Genomic DNA, 25,663 nt, shown 5'->3' with positions numbered 1-25,663 from the left:
TTATCAGCCCAATAGGCCTAACCACCAAGTTGATACTCAGAATCAAAGGAGGAACTACAACAATAGGTAAAACCAGCTGTATAATTAGAATACTACCAATAATTCTAAAGAAATTGTACCTGTTCAGAACAACATGGCACAAGACTGGTGTTTTATGTGCCAACAACCTCATAATCAAGCATCATACCAAAATGTAATGAATGCTCAATCACAAACCTTGATGCTATAGAATAACATGTCTTATCAGGATGTAGGTACAAATGAGGAACCAAAAGGTCCTGAGGTGGCTATGATGAATTGGTAGGGTGAGAAATTTTGTGGAGTTTATCATCTGCAAGCACAAAATAGACCTTTTTCACCTATTGTAGCTAATACAAGGTCAAAAGAGTGTGCTATTGACATTGGACGTCAAGCTGTAAATCATCAACAACAAGTTGCAAATAATGGACAACAGAAAGATAAGTCCAGACAATAGCCAGATAAAGGAAAACAACAAGCTTCTTCATGTCACCAGGCTGCTACAATACCTCCACCTGTCCAAAATGTGCAATTTTTACTAAGAAGATAGGCTACAACACCTAAAGAACAATAGAAAGTTCAATTTCAGTCAAAACCAGCTCATCCAAAGCCTGTTGTTCCAAAAGTACAACAAAAGGTTAGTGGTGTTTCATTTAATATTATTGAATCTATGGCATAAACCATTATTTCCATGACCATGATTGATACATTGCAAATTCCTGGACAAAAGGAATTGCTGAGAGACAAATTAGATAATCTTTCCTTGACTAATGAGCCTCGAAAAAATTAGCCCAGAGTTGCATTAGATAATGATATCCCAGTTAAGAATAATCAACCAATCCAAACACCAAAGCCTTCTCCATTTTTTGTAACATTGATAATTGACACCCATCTAGTCCATAATTGCTTGATAGACACAAGAGCCAATAGTTCAGTTATGCCCAAACAACTTGCAAATAAACTTGGTCTAATTTATGATCATGTTTCTAGAGGAGTTGTACAGTTAGATGGAACAACAGTTAAGTCAGTTGGATTGGTCAAATATCTTGGTTTGACCTTGTATGATTGTCCTAATTTTGTAATACCTCAGGACATATAAATAGTTGACTTACCTCCACACTTTTCTATTTACCTATCTATAGATTTCACAAAAAAATTAGGAGGATACCTTTCTGCTGATTGGTCACAACTATTTTTTAGGACCCAATATGACACAAAGGTGACCATTAAGTCAAAACCTCAAGCCACTTTCCACTTAGAATCATACACCACAAATCCTATAAATGCATATCTTTCTATCAGAGACCATGAGGAGTTACCACCTATCCAGGATCTAGATACACCTGTTCAAGGCATACCTGATGTCAATTTGGATGAGTGGGCAGCCCAGAATACTATAGAAGATCCTTTCATGAGCATGGATGAAATATCTCTTGGTGTTTATATGATTCATGAGGAGGATGTTGTTATTCCTAAGCTTTAAAAAGAGGATATTTTGCTAGACTAGCAATCAGAATAGTAGAAAAATCAGGTTTGGCAGCTCTATTTTGATGGTTCAAGAGGTAAAAATGGTTTTGGAGGTGGTGTTATGCTTGTTTCACCCAAAGGTATGAAATATTACACTACTTTCATATTTTCTTTTAGCTATAGAAATAATACAACAGGGTATGAATCATTAGCACATGGCTTAGAATGGGCTAGGTAGAAAAAAGTTAAGTGTTTACAAGTTTTTGGTGATAGTGAACTAGTTGTGAACCAGGTTAGAAATATCCATGTCACCAAAAATGATGTTTTGAAGATGTACAAGCATAGAATTCAGGATTTAATTGAAGATTTTGATGCATTTAATCTGTTGTCCATACCTAAAGTCAAAATAAAGAAGTAGATAGGATTGTTGCCTTAGGAGCTCAGTTTGATATTCCAAAAGAGCTAGAAAATATTGATAGACAATAGTATGTTAAAGTTGTCGTAAGGCCCTCAGTTCCAGATAACAGTGTTAATTGGCAGGTTCTTGACTCGGATGAGCAGATTGCTAATTTCCTAATTGAAGAAGCTGATTTTTCTGTCGGAAATCAGCGTAAGTTCAATGACCAATATGAAAGTCAGTTTTTCCAACTAAAAACTAACAAGTTGCCCAAGGATTTGGTAACCCTTTAATCTATTTTTAATACAGATGATCAAGTCAGAAAGGACAAAGGCAACATGTTTGTGAAAGAAGAACATTATGAGCCCATTGAAATATTAAGGACAAGCTACTGAAAATTGGCAAGGTATGCACCCCTGAAGAAAAGTATGCTTTCGTATTACTTTGTCAAGAATTCAATGACATATTTCCATGGAGGTATAAAGATTTGAAAGGATTTGATCCTCATTTAGCTCAGTATACCATAGAGCTGGTATAAAATGCAAAACTAGTAAGGTAGAAACAAAGGCCTCTTAATTCAAAATTAGAACATCTTATGAAGACTTAGTTAAATAAGCTGGAAGGAAATATCATATTTCCAATCAAACACACATGTAATGCCCCACCAGGAAACCCTGAAGGGATTAAGCTAAAACACAAGAATAGAGTGCAATTTTTTTTTAAATTAAACATAACACAATGGTACAATGAGTTATCATAAGTTCAGATACTACAGCGGAAGACTAAATAACACCTAAAGAGTTTCCCAATGTGATTACTTAATTCAACATTTAACTCAACTCACGCTAATTAATCCAATTAAGCTGACTAACTTAATGAAAAGATAATACTTAAACAAGGATAATTTATTTTGGTAAGATAAAAATATAGATCACATGATAAGGTTCATCCATTGAGGTTAAAAGTATAGGTGACATGATTAGGTTCATCCAATAAAATTTACCCAAGCATTACATACAAGCTTACATTAAACATATGTCATCCATCTAATTTCATAATGTACTTTAATTTCATCATAAACTAATGAATACTTTCCAAGCATACTTAATTGCATAATCAATAATTGAATATATTCCATTATTCAAATCTACATTCTTCGTGATCCAATTTACTGCATTTAATAAGATGACTACATACATGCATTTAAGATTAACTTTATCTAATCCACATTATACATACTAACATAATGTCATCCATACATGCTAAATTAAAATGAAACATAAGAATGTAAAACACCACATAACATCGAAATGATCTCGGACTTCACCCCTAGTGGGCTACATCTTCGAGTCTGCAAAACTGCAAAACCCCTCTGATAATTAAATAATAGAGAAGAATACATAAGTTTCACATCATTTGCAATCCTGCCATCAAGGCAAACATAACCAATAATACATATGACCCTATTGGTCAAATAAATACATGAATGATCCCTCAATAGGAAAGGATCCAACTGAACATAATAAGAAGCAATTACAAAAGATCAACTAGAGCATCAACGAAACTAAATCTTCGCAACCCAAGGTCTAACATGATATCAGATTCTCACAAGGGCATAAACATCAGGATGAATCCTCAACAATTCTCCTATCAAGACAACAAAAGAACACACTAGCGAACATAAGGGACAAGTGTCATCACATAACCTGGTATGGTTACCATGGCAGGTCTTCATAGGTTCCAACCCCATCCACTGGTTTACCCTGACAACCTATTTTGAACCTTCATCCCATCCAAGCCTCATGTGGACCCAACAGAACCTTTCGTGAAGACAAGGTTGATGGTTTGCCATTTCAAGCCTTCTCACTGCATGTCGAGTCTATGCTAGCACTCATCCCATGCATGAGGCACAATTATCTTACTTAGTGATTTATTAACTAACTCTCTAATATGATATTAGATTATCACTTATTTAGACACACTGTCGATGGGTTACCCAGCAACCACTTTGGGCGTGGCCCCCAATTGAAAGCCACTTTCCCAAATGACATTAGACTATACTCAAACAAACTCCTTGTTGGTGTAAATAATTATTCATCATGGATATTATTACACTTTACTTAAGTTTACTTAGGAAATGCATTTCATAGTAGTTTGGGTATGAGACACTTGGGTGTTTGTGCCACATTGGGATACTGTGTGTAGGAGAAATTCCACCTTTTATGGTGTGATCTTGTTGTTACACTCCACATTCAATGGGTGATACACCTCATGTGGAATATTATATTGTTTCTCCTACCTAACCACACCTATTTCCTACCTACCCATGTTTCTTATTGAGCCACATGTCATGTTTGTGTGCTCACATATCCATATAGCCTTTCCTATATAAGCAGGCTCATATTCATTGTATGTAACGATTAATGATCCAGTTGATCAATATTTTCATCTTGATAGAATACAGTTTATTTCTATCATCTATTTTAGTTTCTCTTATTTATGCTTTCCATTGCCTCTTGATCTTAGAAAAATATCACATGGTATCAGAGCTGGTTCATGTCTCATGTGGTATCAGAGCCATTAGAGTGTCATTGGTTTGCTAATTGAGAGAAATTTGATGTTATTTGGGGTTGTGTATTTTGGAGTTTTCTATTTCAAGTTATTATTGAAGCTTGATGGGTCAAATATAAGGTTACCATTGGATTGAGGAGGTCCAAGAAAGTCAATTTTGCCTTTTCTTTCATCCAAATCGGACTTCGAGGCCAAATCTAGAGGCATTTGAAGTTTGACGCTGCGGCAGAAATTTTCCAGAAATTATAATTTTGCAGACAATTTTGAAATAGCGATATCTCACTCATCTAGACTCATTTTTACGAGAAATTATTTTTGTTTTGGGGTAGAATTTCATGATCTATACAGTGGTGCAGAAATTTTTTGATTTTCAGATACAGGTTTTTTGGAAATCGTGAAATCCCGATTTTTACAACTTTGGAGGCTTCATTTGGGCTCATATGGACTCCTTTTCAGGTGCTATTTTTTTTTGAAAGTGCATATTTTTTCATCTACTTTCATAATCTGCCATCTGTTTGCAGTGATTTTAAGTAGAAATTGTACTTTCTATATTTGGCCATTTTTGGCATATTTGGTACTTGCATTTTGCTTGGATCTCAGTTTAGATCACTAGCAATATTTGTTGAAGTCTCTTAGATCTCATTTTGAGAAGTTGTAAATTGAAATCAGAAGTCCACTTTACCTTGTTTTGCAAGTGGCCCATTGTATACACACTAAGTATAAAGTGCCAGAATCACCATTTTGGGGGGATTTCTTGATTGAGTATTTGGGGGGGTGTCTTGTGTGATTGTGCCTCTCTCTATCTTTTGTTTTTCATTTTGGTGCTATGGGTTCTCCTAAATTTCCACTTTTAACTCCTCATAATTATGCATCATGGAAAATTAAGGCATGGAGTAAACTAATGGAAAAAGGACTCATTCATTATGTAAATGAAACTATTACAGCACCACCTGATCCTAAGGTTGATTCTAATGCTCAAATTGAATGGCTTACTAAGAATGCTATGGCACTTGGAACTCTTAGAAAGTATGTATCAGATGACCTCATTTTTCACATTGATAAGTGTACAACAATTAAAGAGGCTTGGGATATTTTTAAGAAATTGTATGGTCAAGTTGATGAGATTAAGGGCTACAAGCTTGATAGTGAACTCACAACTTTGGATCCTAAGGATTTTGATACAATCCAAGATTATGTCACAAACGCAACTGAGCTAAGAGAAAAGCTAAAGGGTTGTGGAATTGATGAAAAGGATTCTCAATTGGTTTATAACTTCTTGGACAAGCTTCCTTCAGAGTATGCAGCCTTTGTATCTAGCTTTCACACCCATAGGTTAGCTCAAGGTTCCTCATACACTTCTCCCTCATTTGATTCATTCATGGAGATGTTGATACTTGAGCAATCTAAGTTGACCACGATGAGGATTCTCAAATATTCAAAGTCACAAGCTTTGGTGGCTAATAAAGGGAATCAAAGCAATCAAGGAAAAGACAAAACTCAAAAGAAATCTAAGTCAAAACCACATCAAGATGGAGCACAATCTTCCTCTCCAAGACAAGGTTATTCACCATTCTCACCTAAGAGGAAATCATATAAGGACAATTTTTTTTGTGGATATTGCAAGAAGTCAAGACATGATGAACATCATTGTTATAAGAAGGATATTGATGAGTTGAAGAATCTTCTTGAGAAGAATAGAATCAACCTACCTTCCAAAATGTCTACAACAACTTCTTCTTCCAAGGATAAAGGAAATGATCACTCTTTTGGGATAGATAAAGGAAAGGGACAAGCTCTTTGTGCTACTACAAGTCATGATTTAGGGAGATGGCTTCTAGATTCAGGGACTTCTCATCATATGGCATCTTCGCAATCTATGTTTTCAACATTTAAGCCTTGCCACATGCCACAGATTTTGATGGGAAATTATACATACATGGATGTGATTGGGAAAGGATCTATTGTCATTGGGGATAACTCCTTCAATGATGTGTTGTGTGTACTCCACTTGACAAATAATCTTCTTTCCATCTATCAAATCACACATGGGGCAACTAGGAAAACTGTGGAGTTCACACCTGATTCAGTTATCATTAGAGACTTGGAGAGTGGAGCTATCATTGTGACTGGGGTGGATGTTCATGCATCTCGATTGTACTCTTTTTCAGATTTTGGTCCTATTGATAAAGTTGGTTCTTCCTATGTTGATGATTCAAATTTTGAGGAGAACTTTGGGCATTTGAAATTGGGAACTCTCACATGTGAACCCATTCTTGAGCCTTGCATTTCATCTCCTTCTATTGATATCATGCCACCTATTGTGCCTGATGATGCAGCTAGTGCGATAGTTTTACCTTCTTATGATTCAATGCAATGGGATATTTCATGTCTTCTAGCTTTAGTTGATTGGGATGCCTACTTGATAGACATTGCAGGTTTTTTTGTGGACTCCTACATTACAGATTTGGGAGATACCATTGATGACATTCATCTTCTATTTGATGAAGATGATCCTTCTTTGATTGTTGTGAGGGATCACTCTGACCCTCTTGTGCATTCTCTACATGATCAATCTTTAGAGGTTGACTTGATTGTGGATACTTTTGTACAACACTTGGAGGAGGTCTCTTTATCTTTTGAGGAGACATATGAGTCTTTGGATATTGTTCTACATTCATCTCCACTAGATCTTAGAGTGCCTTTTTCAGCAATGTGGCACAGTTTACCACCATTGGAGGGGGTACCTTTCAACATTAACATGGAGACAGTTGAGCAGTTTTCAGATATTCCTTTCATCATGAGTATTTTTGCTTTATCTTCCCTTCATGGTTGGGGAGACTTTTTGGATACACCTTTGGTTTTGTTTCTTCCCAAGGGGAGGAATGTGGTTCAATGTTCATGGAGCAGTTTCTTCATTCATCTTCGAGCTTCTATCATTGGTGCATATTTCACATTGAAGGGGGGCTTCCTAGTCTCTCTTCTTCTTCTCTCATATGGGGGGGAATTTTTCCTCACATGGGGTTTTGTCCTTCACATATTTCTATGAGAGTTCTTTGTATCTAGTTTTCATCTCTCTTTTGGGGGTGGGTTTTTTCCCATTGGGTTTTTCTCTCTTTCCCCGCTTTGTGAGAGATTTCCTTGCATTAGTTTTCATGCATTTACATTTGTACATGGGTACCTAACATGGCCTTGTAGCCGAGACCCATCCTGCATTGCTTAGTTGCATTGTAGACTTAAGTGCATTCCCTTAAGTTGCACTTAAGGGGGGGTGTTGGTGTAAATAGTTATTCATCATGGATATTATTACACTTTACTTAAGTTTACTTAGGAAATGCATTTCATGGTAGTTTGGGTATGAGACACTTGGGTGTTTGTGCCACATTGGGATAGTGTGTGTAGGAGAAATTCCACCTTTTATGGTGTGATCTTGATGTTACACTCCACATTCAGTGGTTGAATCCACCTCATGTGGAATATTATATTGTTTCTCCTATCAATATTTTCATCTTGATAGAATATAGTTTATTTCTATCATCTATTTTGTTCTCTCTTATTTGTGCTTTCCATTGCCTCTTGATCTTGGCAAAATCTCACATGGTATCAAAGTTTGTCCATGTCTCACACTCCTAAACCAATGAATACACAAGGTCAAGTAAACGGAGTTCAAAAAGAAAATTGCAAAACAACATGATAAAACAAACCCTCTACCAAGATTGACCAATTGGAGGTGTGAAACGAACAACTGGTCTATCCACAAAACAAGACCAAAACCACTATAAGGCAAGGACGATCACAACCAACACTTAACCAATTCAACTTGCACAGTAACTTACATTCAACAACATTCCATCATGACACGAGAATGACTAACCAAATCAACATCAAAATTTCACCATTCAAGTAAACACTCAAACAAATCTACTTGTACTCTAAATTTCATCCATATTAAGGAATCATAGCGTTCACTCAAAATATAATTAAACACTAATATCCTCTACTTGCAGTTTTCAATAACTGACTTTTTCATGAAAAGAGCACCACAATATGGAATAACACATGAAGACAATCTAAGTAAACATACGTTCAAATAAACCATCATTTAAAGACAATGATAAATTCATTTCAATTAATACCAATTTGGTTATCACAAACATTATTTAAGTTCAAATTTCAAGTTAATGAAAATAATATTTAAAATACATGTGAAAACTAATTTTGATACTTAAATCAAAATAATCTTTTTTAAATAAAAGTCATATTGACTAGACGTAAATATAATCTCCATTTTCACAAAAAAAAATTCACGATTGTAACCAATCAAATTTAATCATTTAATTTCTATGATTAAACCCAATTTACATTTTACATGAATACATACCCATATATATATATATATATATATATATATATATATATATATATATATATATATATATATATATATATATTATAGCGAAAAGGAAATATAATTTCATTTCCAACTATATCTAATTGTTTTCCATTTTTCCATTTTGAAATTCCCCAATTAACATAATATATTATATAATTTCCAAGTTCCCAAATAATATATTATGTAATCCACTAATAAATATAAATACATATCCACTAATGAAAGAATATATATATATTATATTCACTAAACAATATTAATAACAACATTTATTAATTAATATTCATTAAACTAAATCTTACTTAAAACCACACTGATGAATTAATATTCATCAAATTAAATATTAGTTAAAACCACAAAATATATATATAAAAAAAAACTTTATTTACATGTTTTGGTTTTTTGTTTTTTTTATTTATAATATTTTTATATTATTATTTTTTAACATTAAATACATTTTATTTTTTTAAACAAATGCATTTCCAGGGACATGAGAATACTTAGAAAATTTTCTGAGTGTTTTTTGAGTTAATAAACTTTTATCAATTAACACTTAATTTTTTTATTTTTCATTTTTTTTTAAATTTAAAATGGAAAAAACCGGAGTCTCTGGGTCTCTGGGTTCTCTCAGACATAAATAAAAATATATTTTTATTTTTAACATAAAACAATACTCAGAAATCAATCCTCTTCGCATTTTGACAAACTAATTCAGGAAAATTATAACCAACCAAAATTTATTCAATTTCTCAAATTTAAACAAATTTTAAAACTCCCCAAACAAAGATCTTTCAGAAAAATCAACACACACACAGAGGTATTTTCCAAAGCTAAATTTAAAATTTTCAAACAAAAAGAAGAGTGAAAAACACCCAACCTGTGATAGCAATCCTGGATGAATACCCTGCAAACTATCTGAATCAAACCTCCAAGCTCCAGTTTTGGTTTCCAATCTGGCCTCCAAAATTTTTTCCAAAAATATGCATTTCTTTTTTTTCCATGAACTCATAGCATAATATAGAAAAATATTCAACCTAAACTTTTAGGTTGAAAAATGTTTTCTAATAAATCATAATATTTAATAATAAAAGAAATTATTTTTCTAATTTCCAAAAAGTAAATTCGAAAGTTATTTGTAAAAATCATTTTTTTATTTCTCTTTTCTCGTGACATTTAATTAACTTTTCTAAAAGTAATTAAAGCAATAGTTTTAACTCTATTTTATTTTATTTTTATTTTTTTAAAAGGGCAAAGAAATTAGATTAATTCTATTTCAAATTAATTTAAATCTTTCCTTTCCAAAAGCATAAACACAATAAATTTATCATTTAAAATTAACCATTTAATCGAACTTGCTACTAACTTGAATTGAGCAATTCCACTTAACGATTAATCGCATAAAGGGAACCTATTTAATTTAGTCTCTTAATTACTAATGTGTAAACACACATTAAATCAATTTAAACATTAAGGATTAATTACTCAATTTAACCACACACAGAACATGTAACCCAAGAAAGCAAAACAGACAAATGACCTGCATACCCCATCAAAGGGGATACTGGCGGATGACTGACGATGCTCACTTGAGCATGACTAAGGTCAAACGAAGGTCTCACAACCACCTAATCCAATTTCTAAGGGCCAATGAGGAACACTCAAACCTGCGAATCCAAGTGGAGACAAACCTCGCACCCATGCGGTATTGTACATGCAATCTCCTGGAACCATGAATCACACATGCATACATATATATATATTTAGTAAAAGTGTTAGCCCGAGATTAATAACATGAATCAGGAGGACTAATGAGCTTACATACAAATTGATGTGAAAACCACATTAACCGGTACGCACAATAATCAAAACATCTGACTATAACATTATAAAATGATAAACTAACCAAGGTCAAACCAAAATTAGAATCTGATTAGGGCAGGGGTACTACAACACATCCTGGGTGTCCAATCTAGTTCCTATTAGGAAGAATAATGGTGAAATCAGACTATGTGTTGATTTTAGAGACCTAAACAGAGCATCCCTAAAAGACCATTACCTATTGCTCTCAATGGAACAAATTTTGCAGGTTGTATCAAGTTCGAAGATATTCTCATTACTTGATGGTTATTCACGATATACCAAATTTTGGTCAAAGAAGAACACAAGTACAAAATAGCATTTACCACCAAGTGGGGTACAATGGCTTATAATAAAATGCCATTTGGGTTGTCCAATGCAAGGACAACATTTCAGCATGCAATGGACATGGCATTTCAAGGCCAGATTAACAAGTTTGTTTTGGTTTACCTAAATGATGTAACTATTTTTTCTAAAAAGGCTAATGAACATCTTGACCATCTCAGACAGGTATTTGAGAGATGCATGGAGTAGGGAGTTTCATTGAATCCCAAGAAAAGCATATTTGTTGTCCATGAAGGAAACTTGTTGGGATATATTATTTCTAAACATGGAATAAGCATTGATCCTGAACGGATAAGAGTCATTCTTGCATTTCCATTACCAACACATAAAAAGGGACTTCAAGTTTTAATTGGTAGGATTAACTTTATCAGAAGGTTTATTCCTAATATTGCAGCATTGATGCAGCCACTTACAACCATGATTAAGAAAAATATTCCTTTTCAGTGGACTAAGGAAGGTAAGAACAGTTTTGAAGAAATTAAAGAGGCAATTCCAACAGTCCCTACTCTCATTAATCCTAATTTTGAAAAATATTTCATTCTATATGCCTTTGGAAGTGAGGATACTATTTCTGCAATGGTGTGCTAGTAAAATGATGAAGGCTTAGAACAACCCATTGCATTATTTAGTCATATTTTGCATGATTATGAGATCAGGTACTCATTTGTAGAAAAGCTTGTGTTAGCAGTAATAAGAAGCCTTAAGAAATTAAGGCACATGCTCTCTAACAAAAAAATTCATCTCATGGTTTCTCATCCTACAACGAAGGAGTTTTTGCTCAGCAATGACATAAATGACAAAAGAGCGGGTTGGATTAGTAAGGAAATGGAATATGACATCTCTATCAAGGTAACTAAGATGGTTAGAGGCAAGGGTTTATGTGAATAGCTTGATGTAAGTACAGAAAATAGCAAGGAAGAGGAGCAGAAAATTGAAACAACACTCATAAATGAAGAACAACACGTTGTCCCAAGTGTAACAACAACTTGGAATCAGCAGATTGCTCATTATCTGCAAACAGGTGACTATCCGGGAGGTTTGCACAGGTCAAAAAGAAGGTATTTCAGGCTACAAGACATTCCTTATGCATTAATTGATGGTATTTTATACAAGAAAGATTATAATAATGTTTTGTTAAGATGCATTGAACCAAATCAGATTGATAAAGTTCTGCAAGAATTTCATGAAGGATCTGCAAGAGGCTACTTTGCAACAAGAACAACAACTCTGAAAATTATGAGAGTTGGTTATTATTGGCCTGATTTGTCTAAGGATGCCCACTCATGGGTGAGAAGGTGTGAAAAATGTTCATTGTTTTCTGGCAAACAAAGGCTTGCAGGATTGCCTTTGCAAAGTGGGGGCTTGATTTTATAGGACCTATTAATCCACCTTCTAGTGCAGGTTATAAGTGGATTCTTATAGCAACCGATTACTTCAAAAAGTGGACAAAAGCAGTTCCATTAAAAGAAGCTAAGGAAACTTATGTTTTAAACTTCTATCAAGACTTGGTGTCCAGGTTTGGTACCCCAGAATCAGTCTTTTTTTATAATGCTTTAGCTTTAATTGGTCTTAGAGTTTTAGATTGGTTAGTTAAGCATAATATCTATTTGAATACTTCATCCAATTATTACCCTCATGATAATGGACAGGATAAATCAACTAACAAAAACTTGATCAACGTCATTAAGAAGACCATTGTTGAGAATCAGAGAACTTGGCATGAAAATCTCAAGTTAGCCCTTTGGGCTGACAGAATTACACTAAAGAGATCAACAGGTAACTCTCCTTATGTTTTAACTTATGGCAAAGATGCCAAGCTACCTATTTTGGTTGAATTGCCAACTTTAAATTATGTAAAAGAGCTTGATTTACTTGAAGAGAAGCCAATGCAAATTAGGCTTGCTCAGCTTATGGAGTTAGAAGAAACACGCAAGGAAGCATACAGAAAATTAGAATTTCATCATGCTCGGATGAAGAGAACCTTTGATAAGAATGTTGTACCACACATATTTAATCAAGGTGACCTTGTTTTCAAGTGGGATGAGTAAAAAAATAGACCTCATAAACATACCAAGTTTGATGCCATGTGGGATGGCCCATATGTTATAATAGAATACAAACAGAATAATGCATTCCAGCTTGCTAAGTTGGATGAAGAGGTGTTTCCAATCCCTGTCAATGGGATTCACATCAAACTATGCTATTGAGTACTAACAGTTTGCATATGTACATAGTAGAATAGTTGCAGTTTTGTTTTTAGCAGTTTGCCAGGCCTAGCGATAAGCTGAGTTGTAGTAGTTTGATTTGAATAAGTGTTCTTCAGAACTCTGCAGTTTCAATTTCTTGTTTTAAGTGTTTATTTTTAAGTTTCTACAGTTTTCAGCTCAATAAGTGATTCCAGCACATTGATGTTTTCAGTTTTTTGTTTAGTTCAGTCTTGCTTCAGTTTTTTATAAGTGCAGATTGTACAGTGTATAGGCTCCACTGTGTGTAGAGCCTTTGTAGTTTCATTTTCAGTTTTGTTTAGTGTGTTGAGATGCAGTTCCAGATTTTAAAGAAGGCAAATTTGACTCAATGCCCAATGGATATGCTAGGCTACTATTCTACTACTCTTAGCAGGCAAACACCCTTGAGAGGTCGCCAAAAATGTTACCAAAATTTTATCACACCTAGAATTTTGGTGACCTATTATAGGTCTTATGTATTGCAGATAAAAGGTACACAAATTTTTATCAAGTTTTCTATCTTTATTAAATAAACATGTATGCCATACAAGTATTTTATTCCAATATGCAATGTTTTAATTAAGAAATATATACATGAATAAAACATCTGCATGTAATACATCTTTATTTATAAAGAACAACCTGTTTACAAAATCCCACACAAGCCATGGGAATAGCTGAGAAATGATCACACTGATCATAAAAATATAAACACAAAAGGAATAGAATAATGTGTGGAGAAAGGAAAGAAAGAACCCATCATTGTCTAAATAGGTTGATGAGTTCTACAGAAAAGTATTCTGGTCAGTTTCATTGATCCAAGCATCCCACCACTCGCTCCAAGTGTTGACCTGAAACAGAGAGATAAATGTTTTTGTTAGAGCTCTAGGTCATTCTCTTCAGTCCTACATACATAAAGCTACTCCTATTGTGCATACATTGCTATATCAGATTCAGAGCAGAGCAGATCAATGCAGAAAAGATGCCATGATATATTAGCGAGAACCATGTTTTTATCTAACTTGTTTGTTTCATGTGTAGATACAAGTTTTCATTTCAAAAATATTATGTATGTGGGTTAAAATGGGCTCCCAAAGAATTTGATCTCAGCATACATGTCACTACTCATAGGGTGACACTAAGCAGCTATCAAGCATGAGACACAGTTATATCCAAAGTCCCATATATTGGCATTCAATGATAGGTTAAATTTTGCCATTCAATGTCAACACATACAACAATGAATAAAGTTGTGTCCCACAATCAATAGGAGATTAAAGCCATCATATAGATACAGTATACAAGGGAGCCGTAAACAGACACAAAGCATCCAAATTTTAAAAAATGATAGTGTCAATGAGTTAAAACAGTATAAAAATCACATGGCAGCAGTCTTTATCCCTTAAAAATAGTGCCTGAACATGAAGGAAACTAAGTATATAGAAAAAAATTTACATCTAATTGCCCACACTCAGTCAACATTATGATGATAGCTAACACAAAGATTTGCATAATTACCGATGCAATATACAATCAACACAAAGATAGTAAGGTCATCTCAGAATAGTCCAAGTATATTCAAAGAAGTTGCCCCAATAGAGAGATAACAATTATAGGAGTATCATAAAGGGTGATATTCATGACTGTAAAAGGTATAATATCAATAGACAGACAACAAAAGACATGAACAGTCATGACCTATGATGGTAGAAATATAAGAGTGTCTGAATCACATTCAACCAATACTAAGGACTGATATTGGCTAAAAAAACAAATGGTCACTAGTATCAACCCTAAGACTCATTTGTACAAGGACAGTGTGGACAAAGTACTTTAAGAGAAAAAAATCCTCAAAGCTTTGTGATAACCCAATAAGTAATAGCAGTTAAAAGAATGAGAAAGCAGTATTAAAGTTAATGACAATAAAAGACAAATATTCAAGGGCATACAATACGAAGTCTTCATCTAGGTAATAGTCAAAATAGAGGAAGATAGTCCTGTAAAGCGGAAAAATGATCAAACCCTAGTTGCTCTCCCCTCTTCCAACTCCGAGGAGAGAGAAGGGAGGTCGCTAGGGTTGATGGTTTTCACTTGGGAGACTTTACATTCAAAAGAGGGGTTGAAACCCACAAGATCCAATCCCACACAATGCGAGATTGGATTCTGAATGAGTCTCAAGGGTTAAGACAGCAAGGCTACCCTCTTTTGTAAAGAATGTAGATAGAAAGATTAAGCTAGGAATGCATAGAAAGTGACAAAGATTTGTTTATAAACTGAGTTAGGGATATAGGATGAAGCTGCGGACCTGGAATTAGCAGTAAAATGTCGATACGGCGCTGTCCTGTAAATTTGAGAAAAAGTTGTCGGGACGATGGTGCCCGAGCGCCACGGTCCTCCGAAAAATCTGCGAAACGAAGGGGGATTTGTTCATCTCTGCACAAGGATTCCAGATCTTCAATTTCAGCCGCGTACCTACAACCTACACACAGAAAAGCAAAGATGATTGGGGGGTTAGGGATTAGGGGTTTGCCTTTAGGTCAAACCCCGGTTTTGGAATTAACCAAGAAATGAGAAATGTTGTAAATATAAATGTCTGTAATGTAAAACAAGTACTAATACCTTGTTGTAAGGATGTTTGTATCCTTATGTGCGAAGGTATAGATGTTGTTGTTTGTTGTATGTTGTAGAAGTATGTAGTAGTATGTGATCTCCTCTTCAATGGTTGAATCCTTGTCTTGAATGCAACACTTAGCCTTGAATGGAGACTTGGAATGATCAATGGCTTGAATGCTTGAATGCTTGAATGTTTGAGTATAGTTTCCACGCTTTGTACACATATCATCCTCATCCCAAAATGAGAGAGAAAATGTCATTTATATACTTGTCAATTAGAGCTGATAGACTGATTTTTCCAACCTTAGGCCGACCAGGAAATGATATTTTCCAAATTGCAAACAAAAAGACCCGAAGTCCCATAGGAGACCGGGCCCAAAATAGGGCCAGGGACCAGGGCGTTGGGTGCCATGGTCCTGGGGGACCAGGGCGCTGGGCACCCTGGTCCTGAAGGACTAGGGCGCTGGGCACCCTGGTCCTGAAGGACCAGGGCGCTGGGCGCTCTGGTCCCACCTCCCAGGACAGCAGGGTGCAAAGGAGGTTCACGCCAGGGTGCAAGAAAATGCAGTTTTTAGTGTCATAATCAGGTTTCGGGGTCTCCATTCAGGTTCTGTGTTGTGTCGCCATCATGAAGACCGAAATGCAGTCGAAATTGCAAGTGTCGCAATTTTAGGACGCTACAAGTCCTTCAAAGACAAAGGATAGTAAATCATTGTCAACCTAGATGAAAGGTCATAAATACACACATAGGGGGCTACTGTCAATATACAAAGGTATCCACAAAAGAATAAGGGAATTCGTTCCCATACACAATACATTGACTTCATCATTGATGCCACAAAAAAGGCCCTAACATGCATGAAGATGAGAATAAATGGACAAGGGCAATATTAAGGTGTTTATTGACGGTGAATATATTGATATGGTATGTTGATGATTGTAGCATTGTAAGACATTTTAGATAAAAGGAAAGAGAAAGGGTTGATGGTTCCATGCAAACACAGGTGGATTTTTGTAGAGTATGCATATAACAAAGAAATCCTTTTATTCAAAAGCAGCCCATAAAATGTACAGTAAACTTTCATGATTCATATACCAACAATTCTTTGAATAATAGTCATCAGGAGAATAAGAAATTGTTGCCAAAGACAGATACAATCATAATTGTCATAGCTATCATATAAGGTAGCAGTCTCTGCAAAGATAATTCACAGTATCAAAAATGAATCTGACACAAGTATCACAGTGAATAATATCTTATAGAGTGTTACAGGACAAACTATCATAGTAACTAGAGAGTATGCCAGCAACAAAGAGCAGCTTATGATCACCAATACACAATGAATGTAATGACAATAAATATCTTTCAGGAGAGTAGTCATTAAAGAACAGGATCAAGCCAATCACAACCATGAGAGTAATGTTAGCCTAAGAACAGTCATGAAAGATGACAGTAACAACATAAAGCTATCAATATAAATCACAGTGAATAGAAAGCTCAGTCTACAAAGTAAAATATAGAGAAATTGATCAAGCTTCATGAGGAGACATTGTTATGAGATCAAAAGAGAAGTTCAATGTTATGAGAAGGCAGGGGACACCCATCATTAATGAAAGATATTAATGCCTCCACATAAAAGGCTTAATTATTGACAAAAGCCAAAAAAAAATTAACATATTGATAAGATCATATTCAGTGAAATAAAGAATTGAAGATTTTAGCTACAGCAAAATCATAGTCTTAAGTGAAGATTTAAGTATGTAACAGTGACTAAGATAGTCATTTATAGAACAATGTTAGACCACAGTCACCACATAGCCATGGTTAATATTGCAGTTCATTCACAGTCATTGGACAACCAAGTAACCACAATCTAATAAGGCCAAGCCTTCACATAGGTATTCATTGACATAAACGCTTCCAAATAGTTCACAAAGCAGTCGTATAGCTGTCATAGAAGGCTGCGAAAAAGGGACACAACCACCTCAATCAAGGAACATTGATGAGATCCAATCATTGCATAACAGACACATAGTTAAAGAGCAATTGAGAGGTGTAATGTCTTATTCATCATCTTTTCATGAAGCATGCAGTCAAGGAAAATGCCTTCATTGATTAGTTACAAACCTATTTTGAAATGAACGGGTATTTATTGGCATTATAATAGACAAAGGGAGATTGTTGGCATTTGAATAAGGATATTGAGAAGGTTGTTGATGATTATGGATATAACTGATTAAGGATGTTTACTGTCTTAATATTATTATTTTGTCATTGATGTCAAGAAATTGATTTTCTAATTCAGTATGATGTTGCCATATCTTAAGAAGTATGATTTGATGAGTATAAAGATGTCGGTAAATGACACAGAAAGAATGTGATGAATAAGGGGACGAATAAGTTATTCAATGGGAAACTATTACCGAGTTAGACAATGATGAGATCATGATGTTTAGATTGTTTTGATATCCTACATATGTTGTTGATTGTAAGGTTGATACTATACTATGTTATCGAGAAAAGAACCTAGTCGGTAAACCCTAAGGTTATCGCTATCGGTTAATGAAGGCAGAATGTCTACCGAGTGAAGTTTAGTATTTACTGAGCTGCAACCGAGTAATAACAGAATGCATTCAATGAATAAAAGCATTATTTAATGAAGGAAACTGATGAGCTGGAACTGATTAAATGATCGGTATGTCGTGCATGAATTTTGTTAAAGAATCTATAGCAAAGGAAAATCGGCAAGAGGATCTACAACGCAGATTGAACCGCAATACCCTAGTACATGTTCCAAGAAATATATGCAAGTTCCAAGGAAGGATAAAACATTTCAGATCGAAGAATACATTGACTCTGGTCAAGTTTAGCAGTTTTGGTTATATTACTGAAGTAAATGTTACCGAGGTTCAATCTATTATTTTTATGGAAGATTAAGTTTGTATGATTCCCCCCCCCCCCCCCTCTCATCTTATTAGCTTGGCATCTGTACTTAACATTAAGTATCAGAACTATCAATTGATATCAAAGCTTTGGACTTCGGAAGAAAAAGTTTAAAGGTACTTGAGGCAAAGATCCAAAGATGTATAAGAGGGATGCACCGAAGTTGAACAAATCAAGTTTCTCTACATGGCAGAAAAGGATGAAGCTACACCTATCAGGAGTTCGAGAATATGTTGTATATTATCTGGAGAATGATTTCATTACACCGAGCACCTATCCATTGACAATGGAAGAGATAAAGGCAAAGCAAGAACATATTCAAGCAATGATTGAAATAACATCTGCATTGACCGACTCAGAGTTTAATGATCTAGAAGGCTGCAATGATGCAAAGGCAATGTGGGACAAGCTCATATCTGTGTATGGCGGTGATGAACATGTTCAAAGAGCAAAAGTGGACAGTCTAAGAGGAAAAATTCAATCTATGAGGATAAATTAAGGTGAAAACATAACCCAGTACAGTACAAGACTAAAGGAGATTGTCAATCAAATCAAAGGAGTAGGTGGAACTATTGAAGAAAAGGATATAACAAGTAAGTTGTTAAGAACCCTTCTACCAGCTTATGCAATCCGAGTCTCTGCAATCAATGAATTAACGTCTATACCCAATATGGCAGTTTCTTTAGATGCTACTATTGGTAAGCTACATGCATTTGAGTTAAAGTAATTTTGATAATAGTGGGTCTTCAGTAAATAAAGTTGAATCTGCATTTAGTTTTTTTCATCTTAATGAATCTGATCATTACAATGATAGAATGAGTAAGTACACTAAAGGGGATCACAGTGGAGCAAGTGAGAGATTTAGCTAGAACATGGAAAAAGTGCACAAACTATATGAGGAAATCAGAAAGCAAGAAGAGTTTGAAGCACTATTAGCCAGAAGGTTACCGAGAGGCAAAGGTAAGTATACAGGAAAACTACCTTTGAAATGTTACAATTATGATAAGATAGGACACATGGCTTCTAACTGTCCTGACAAAGATTCTACTGAAAAGAGAGATTACCGAGATGACAAATAGAAAGATAATCATTAGAGAGGACATCGAGACTTCAGAAGAAGAGATAGAAAGTCATGCCTAATAGCCGATGAGGAATCCAATTATGATAAATCAGATGAAACTGATACAGAGGAAGTAGTTTATGTGGCTATCAAAGATGGATCAGATGAAGAAAGGTATGAAGAAAAAGGTCTAATATCTCACATAAATACTAATGATTCTTGGATCATACATAGTGGATGCTCACATCACATGATAGGTGATAAACACAAGTTTGTTATGTTAGAAGATTATGATGGGGGCTATGTAAGATTTGTTAATGATGCACCATGTCTGGTAAAAGGTAAAGGACCTATAACATGTCTTGACAATGCAAAATGCATTGATGTTTATTGGGTTGAAGGTTTGAAATACAATTTGTTGAGTGTAGCACAGCTAAACAACACAGGTTACCCAATAGAATTTCAGAAAGGAATTGTCAAAGTTCATGACAAGCATGGAAAGTTAGCTGCTATCGGGACACAAAAAAAAGGTAACACATTTCATCTTGACTCAACTCAGAATAAGTGTTTGTATGCAAAGATAGATGATACCTGGTTATGGCATAAAAGGTTTTGTCATGTAAATTTTGATAATCTGATCAAAATAAGTAAAAAGCACCGAGTAAGAGGTCTACCGAGTCTTGAAAAACCTGAGAATCCTATGTGCTGAGCATCCTAGATGGGTAAAATGACAAGATCATGCTTTACAAGTAAGTCCTACACTTCTAAGGGAATTTTAGATCTTGTGCATACTGATCTTTGTGGTCCTATGAAAGTTCAAAGTTATTATGGTGATAAATATTTCATATTATTTGTCGATGATTACTCAAGGATGATGTCAGTTATGTTTTTAAAAGAAAAATTAGAAGCTTTTCAAATGTTTAAATGGTACAAGGCAAGAGTTGAAAATGAAACAGGAAGACAATTGAAATGTCTTAGATCTTATAGAGGAGGAGAGTTCATATCTGATGAGTTCAACTTATTCTGCAATAATCATGGTATAAAAAGGCAAGTCTCTGCACCGAGAACTCCACAACAAAATGGAATTGCTGAGAGAAGAAACAAATCTATTGTGGATTATGCCAGAACCCTGATGATTGAAAAGAAAGTGCCACAAACATTTTGGAGAGAAGCAATAAGCACAGCAGTTTACACCCTGAACCGAGTACAACTGAAGAAAGGAACTTTCAAGACACCATATGAAATCTAGTATGACAAGAAACCTAATGTAAGTTACTTCAAAATCTTTGGAAGTAGATGTTATGTTCATAAAGATGATAGAAATGGAAAGTCTGATCAGAAAAGTGAAGAAGGAACATTTCTTGGTTATTTTTCTAGAAGTAAAGCATTTAAATGTCTGATCAAATCATCTAACAAAATAGTAGAAAGTGAAAATGTGAAAATTGATGAGTTTGTAGAAAGAAATGATGAAAGGAACTCCAAGGAACCAGAAGATTTTGCTGAATTTGTCTATGTTCAACCGACAAGTCCTACCGAGAAAACTGCAGAAGGAAATGAAGAGAATATTCAGTTACCGAGTGATGAAGAAGATCATACAGAGCCTACTGAGCCTATACTAGCCAAGTATGTCAAAAGACATCATGCATCAAGTCAGATTATAGGAGATAAAGATGATCCAGTGATGACAAGGAACAAACTAAGACATAACATATGTCTGATATCTGAATTTGAACCGAGGATAGTGAAAGAGGCATTTAACAGTGAAGATTGGATAAATGCTATGACAGAAGAGATTGACCAAATCAAGAAGAATGACACATGGACACTGGTCCCAAGACTGAAAGACAAAAATGTAATTGGTACAAAGTGGATTTTCAGAAACAAGTTGAATGAAAAAGGTGAGGTCATTCGAAATAAAGCAAGACTAGTTTGCAAAGGTTATCCCCAAGAAGAAGGAATTGATTATGGTGAGACTTTTGCACCTGTGACAAGACTTGAAGGAGTAAGAACATTGTTGGCATATGCTGCTTTCAATAGTTTCAATGTATATCAAATAGATGTCAAATCTACATTTCTGAATGGTATATTAAAAGAAGTTTTTATTGAACAACCAGAAAGATTTGTTGAAGACAAGAATAAAGATCAGGTATGTAAATTGAACAAAGCTTTATATGGTCTGAAATAAGCACCTAGATCATGGTATGAAAGATTACATTCTTATTTAATCAAGATTGGGTTTATAAGAACAACTAAAAATAGTAACATGTACATGAAGAATGATGAAAATGGAATACTGATCTTAGCCATATTTGTTGATGATATTATCTTTTGTGGAAATGACTCTCTATGCAAGAACTTTGGAAATGAAATAAGCAAAGAATTTGAGATGTCATTAATCGGTGAGATCAAGTATTTTATAGGTTTACAAATACTGCAAATGAAAGATGAGATTTTCATTACTCAATCCAAGTACATAAAGGAAATCTTGAAGAAATTTGGAATGGAGGATTCGGAACCAGTAAGTACTCCTATGACTACCAACTATAAATTATCAAACAATGATGTATCTGCATCTGTTGATGAGACACTTTACCGATCTATGATTGGAAAGTTGCAATATGTTGTTCACAGCAGGCCAAACATAGCACATGCAGTAGGTATAGTTGCAAGATTCTCCACACATCCCAAGGAAACACACATGACAGCAATCAAGAGAATTTTTAGATACCTGAAAGCCACTGAAGATTATGGCTTAGTATATCAAAAATTAAATGACTTTGATTTAAAAGTTTATACTGATGTTGATTGGGCAGGCAACATTGATGACAAAAAAAGCACAAGTGGAGGAGCTTTCTTTTTAGGAGAAAGACTAGTGAGTTGGCCTAGCAAGAAACAAGGATGTGTTTCACAGTCAACAGTAGAAGCTGAATATGTTGTTGTAGCATTGAATTGTACCAATATAGCATGGATCAAACAACTATTGGAAGGTATAAATGAGAAAGTTACCGAGTCAGTAACTATATTCTATAACAATACTAGTGCCATTAACATTTCAAAGAATCTTGTTATGCACTCTAAGACAAAGCACATCTCTATCAAATATCATTATCTTAGAGAAGAAGCTCAAGAGAAGAAAGTGGTGTTGGAGTATGTTAGCACAAAGGAACAAATAGAATATATCTTCACCAAGCCACTGCCAAGGGACACTTTTGAGTATCTCGGAAGTAAGTTAGGGGTCCTACCCCTATCTTCTACTCACTGACCGAGTTCGGTGAGAGCATCAATTTGATGAATCTACAGAATATTATGTCTGGATTGATGCTTATTTACACACTTAAGGATGTTTTCTAAAGGTGTACAAGAAACAAATACAGGGAATAGGAATTGAAGACAAAATGCTCTTACCGAGACTAAGCTAACACATAACAGCAGGAAATCACTTCATACAGGAAGAAATTATGTTTTAGTTCTTTACTTCTTGGCATTGTTGTCAAAGGGGGAGAAGACTATTGTATGGGGGAGAAGACTAATGACAGGGGGAGAGCATTTCAGAACAGCAATCCGAATCAATTAGGTCAAATCAATTGGTTTTGTCATCAATGCCAAAGGGGAAGATTGTTGGCATTTCAATAAGGATATTGAGAAGGTTGTTGATGATTATGGATATAACTGATTAAGGATGTTTACTGTCGTAATATTATTATTTTGTCATTGATGTCAAGAAATTGATTTACTAATTCAGTATGATGTTGCCATATCTTAAGAAGTATGATTTGATGAGTATAAAGATGTCGGTAAACGACACAGAAAGAATGTGATGAATAAAGGGAGGAATAAGTTATTCAATGGACAACTATTACCGGGTTAGACAATGATGAGATCATGATGTTTAGATTGTTTTGATATCCTACATATGTTGTTGATTGTAAGGTTGATACTATACTATGTTCTCAAGCAAAGAACCTAGTCGGTAAACCCTAAGGTTATCACTATCGGTTAATGAAAGCAAAATGTCTACCGAGTGAAGTTTAGTATTTATCGAGTTGCAACCGAGTAATAACAGAATGCATTGAATGAATAATAGCATTATTTAATGAAGGAAGCTGATGAGCTGGAATTGATTAAATGATTGGTATGCCATGCATGATGTTTGTTAAAGAATCTATGGTAAAGGAAAATCACCAAGAAGATCTACAACGCAGATTGAACCGCAATACCCTAGCACAAGTTCCAAGAAATATATGCAAGTTCCAAGGTGGGGTAAAACATTTTCAAATCGAAGGATACATTGAACCTAGTCAAGTTTAAAGATCTAATGGCTATGATTGATCATGGGAAATGTGATCAAGGAGATTAAGGGGTTGCCAAATTGTTTATAAATAAGGAACAGTTGATAAACAATGTATACGGGCAAGTGTATGCACAAGGATGCTACATAGTGATTACCGAGCATAGAAGCTTGAATACTTGTTTCCTTAATAGAGTATAGAGCCCAAGAGATGGACAAGATAAGTCCTATGACTAGATTGTATTGAGAAAATAAAAACCTGCTTTAGCATTTTTAGATGTGAAGTTGCAAATAGATTTTAATTACTGTTATTTTGTAAAGTGACAGAAAATCTCTTAACTGAGTGGACCTAACAGTCTTATTTGTAAAACCATCTAGCAAGGTGACATTCTGATTGAGTGTTTGAAATCTTTTGACAAGGTCACTTCTAACAAGGTGAAGATCCTAACAGATCTGAGGGAAATCCCTTAACCGGGTCACATCTAACAATGTGTTTGTAATCTTTAACAGGATTTTCTTTTAACCGAGCATACTCTAGAAGAGTATATTTCTTAGTGGGTCCGAAATCCCACAGTGGTTTTTCTCTATTTGGCATTCCACGTTAAATCTGGTGTTATAAGTGTTACGATGTTTATATGCTTATGAGTTTGCATGTTTAGCAGTTTTGGTTATATTACTAAAGTATATGTTACCGAGGTTGAATCTGTTGTTTTTATGGAAGATTAAGTTTGTATGATTCACCCCCCCCTCTCATCTTATTAGCTCGGCATCTATACTTAACATTAAGTATCAGAACTATCAATTGATATTAGAGCTTTGGACTTCGGAAGAAAAAGTTTAAAGGTACTTGAGGCAAAGATCCAAAGATGTATAAGAGGGATGCACCAAAACTGAACAAGTCAAGTTTCTCTACATGGTAGAAATGGATGAAGCTACACCTATTAGGAGTTGGAGAATATGTTGTATATTATCTAGAGAATGATTTCATTACATTGAGCACCTATCCATTGACAATGGAAGAGATAAAGGCAAACCAAGAACATATTCAAGTAATGATTGAAATAACATCTGCATTGACTGACTCAGAGTTTAATGATCTAGAAGGCTGCAATGATGCAAAGGCAATGTGGAACAAGCTCATATCTGTGTATGGCGGTGATGAACATGTTCAAAGAGCAAAAGTGGACAGTCTAAGAGGACAATTTGAATCTATGAGGATGAATTAAACTGAGAACATAACCCAGTACAGTACAAGACTAAAGGAGATTGTCAATCAAATCAAAGGAGCAGGTGGAACTATTGAAGAAAAGGATATAACAAGTTGTTAAGAACCCTTCTACAAGCTTATGCAATCCAAGTCTCTGCAATCAATGAATTAAAGTCTGTACCCAATATGTCAGTTTCTTTAGATGCTACTATTGGTAAGCTACATGCATTTGAGTTAAGTAAGTTTGATAACAGTGGGTCTTCGGTAAATAAAGTTGAATC

This window comes from Cryptomeria japonica, chromosome 4 (assembly GCF_030272615.1).
Source record: "Cryptomeria japonica chromosome 4, Sugi_1.0, whole genome shotgun sequence".
Classification (NCBI taxonomy): Eukaryota; Viridiplantae; Streptophyta; class Pinopsida; order Cupressales; family Cupressaceae; genus Cryptomeria; species Cryptomeria japonica.
The sequence above is the reverse complement of the archived record's forward strand: the minus strand, read 5'-3'. Positions refer to the sequence as shown.